The sequence below is a fragment of the Salmo salar genome, unplaced genomic scaffold (genome assembly GCF_965601325.2).
Source record: "Salmo salar unplaced genomic scaffold, fSalSal1 ptg000384l, whole genome shotgun sequence".
NCBI lineage: Eukaryota > Metazoa > Chordata > Actinopteri > Salmoniformes > Salmonidae > Salmo > Salmo salar.
Window position 1 is genome coordinate 275001 of NW_027675369.1, and position 3022 is coordinate 278022.

General features: G+C 45.5%; 1 pseudogene across 1 annotated transcript in view; it reads right to left on the reverse strand.

Moving 5' to 3' along the window:
• Nucleotides 1-2798, reverse strand: part of LOC145875946 (E3 ubiquitin/ISG15 ligase TRIM25-like) — a 16635-nt pseudogene extending 13837 nt beyond the window's left edge. Inside the window, exons 1-2 of the transcript XR_014391371.1 lie at nt 2128-2798; nt 1600-1695 (exon numbers count right to left, since the gene is read on the reverse strand). The product of XR_014391371.1 is annotated as an E3 ubiquitin/ISG15 ligase TRIM25-like (transcript). The remainder of the gene's footprint in view (nt 1-1599; nt 1696-2127) is intronic.
• Between the last annotated feature and the right edge of the window lie 224 nt (nt 2799-3022).

Genomic DNA, 3022 nt, shown 5'->3' on the forward strand with positions numbered 1-3022 from the left:
AAACCTACAAGGATAGTTAATAATCAGTTACCTGAGGTAAACCTACAAGGTTAACGCGGGCTGGAAGAGAATTACTTCAAAACCACAGCAAACAGCTGGGACATATAGTAATATTATATATATAATATTATATCACTGGGCTCCTCTGTGCTAACAAACCCTGTGTACCACCCCTCCCCTGTTTAACCTTGAATTTCGTTCAGAAAAACACTTCCACATTTAGCAAAACGAACCAACTCTTTACGGATCTGTTCAGTGGTAATAAACGGAGGCAGATTAGACACCACTACTCTTGTCGAAATCAGCACCAACACAACCCCTCACATAAATCATACTGGTAACTAGCCGGGTAACAAGACTCACCTTTTACATTACCACAACCACCGCCATGTTCATTCTGGATACAGAGTGTATATGTTCCTCTCCCACCTGTTCACCGACCAGGATCAATAATTCCTCCACACCATTCTCCAAAGGCATCTCACCTGCCTCAACTGGACTATAATCTAAATCCATTATATTTTGTGATACAAAATGGGAAAAGGGGAAATTATGATAATACTAAAAAACACCCTTCTAACTAACCCTACACTCATTAAAACCCACTACCCCCATCTCCACTACTTTGACCCTATCTGCTCCTGCACCAGGCCAACTAACCCTAAACTCATTAAAACCCACTACCCCATTCCACTACTTTGACCCTATCTGCTCCTGCACCAGGCCAACTAACCCTACACTCATTAAAACCCACTACCCCATTCCACTACTTTGACCCTATCTGCTCCTGCACCAGGCCAACTAACCCTACACTAATTAAAACCCACTACCCCATTCCACTACTTTGACCCTATCTGCTCCTGCACCAGGCCAACTAACCCTACACTCATTAAAACCCACTACCCCCATTCCACTACTTTGACCCTATCTGCTCCTGCACCAGGCCAACTAACCCTACACACATTAAAACCCACTACCCCATTCCACTACTTTGACCCTATCTGCTCCTGCACCAGGCCGACTAACCCTACACTCATTAAAACCCACTACCCCATTCCACTACTTTGACCCTATCTGCTCCTGCACCAGGCCAACTAACCCTACACTCATTAAAACCCACTACCCCATTCCACTACTTTGACCCTATCTGCTCCTGCACCAGGCCAACGACCTGGGAGGACGGGACACCACCACTCAACACACCCTGGAACTCTTCTGAAGTCAAATCTACTATGACCAAATACTTCTCTGCAGCTGCCACCAAAACATATTTTTTTTCCTGTGATTTACATTCCATTTCTGCGGTACAGTTGATAACCATTTGCTATGAACACTAAGAAGCCAACCTTACTGAAGCATATATCACTGGTTGGCCCATCCCTCTGTGCTGTCACTGATCTACTACTCACAGGGATCCTCTCAGGATCCTTCAGCCTTGACCCATCCTCCTCTACTTTCTTCACTACCTCAGCAGTGACAACCTGTTCCCAACAGTGGGGTCAGTGGGATTGGATAGGGGCCCCTCTCCTCTCTCTCTCTCTCTCTCTGACTGGAGGAGACAGGTGAAATGGTGTGTCTCCTCTGGTCAACAATACTCACCTTGAAAGACTCCACAGCCTGTTGGAGCTCCTTCAGCTCCTTCTCTCTCTCCTGGAATCTCTGCTGGACCTTCTGCTGACTCATCCCCAGCTGCCTCTGTGGAGAATCACTCTTCAATGAGCTATCAAGCTTTATTAGTCCAGTAGATCAATAGTATAGTAATGTGACATAGGGCCCATAGAGAGGAAGGTCTAAAAAATGGATGGTCCATTTACTAAATGATATTTATTTGTTGCTATGTGAATGATTATAGTTTTTATGGTAGGACTACATGTATCAACAGGTTGAGACTGAACTTTGGACTCATAAAAGGGCATTCAGAATGATAATAGTGTTTGACATTATAAAATGGTGATACATCTGGAGAATCTGGGTTGACATATCTATATACTCAAGGTTTGTGTTCATATTTGTTCTGCTGAGGATCCATTTCATTTCAATGATCTCATATTCAAACAGCCTTAGTTCCTACTGTATCTTGAATTCTTTGTTTATCAGACAGTCACCAACAAGTTGTTCTGGTCTTACCTGTTTCTCAGTCCTCTCTGCTGCAGCTGACACTGTATCATGGCCTTTATGTTCATCCATCACACACTGATAACAGATACACTGCTGATCGGTACGACAGTAAACCTCCAGCAGTTTGTCATGATGAGAGCAGATCTTCTCCTGTAGTTGTGCGGTGGCTTTGACCATCTTGTGCCTCTTCAAAGCAGGGAGATTCAGTAGTGAGATTGGAGGTGAGTCTCACAGTAAGAGGCCAGACACACCAGACAGGACATGAGGGCTTTCTGCTTTCTGGTCCCAGTGCAGAAATCACACGCCACATCTCTAGGTCCAGCATAGCACAGAGCAGGAGGGGGAGCAGCCTGGAGTCCTGTCTTCTTCAGTTTCTCCACCAGCTCAGCCAACATGTTATTTTTACTCAGCGTCGGCCTCGGACTGAAGGTCTGTCTGCACTGAGGACAGCTATAGACCCCTTTCAGAACATCCTGATCCAAGCAGCCCTCAATACAGCTCCTACAGTAACTGTGTCCACAGGGGATGGTGACTGGTTCCTTCAGTAGATCCAGACAGACAGAACAACAGAACTGGTCCTGGTCCAGCAGAACTCCCTGTTGAGCCATTTGGACGGTTGTTCACTCTCACACAGACAGACGACACAGAGACTCAGATCAGTTTCGTTTCCTCAGAAGAGAGTTTGTGAAGGGGATGGACTTCCTGGTTCTGCCAGAGGGGTGGGGTTAGAGGGAGGGAGGGAGGGGTTAGAGGAATGCAGGAAGAGAGAGAGGAACTGCAAGCAACATCAAGAGGGAGACAAATAGTTTTGTTCCAATGTTAGAGCCCTTAACATATAAATAGTGTTAACCCAGTATCAGTATCAATAGTGTTAACCCAGTATCAGTATCAATAGTGTTAACCC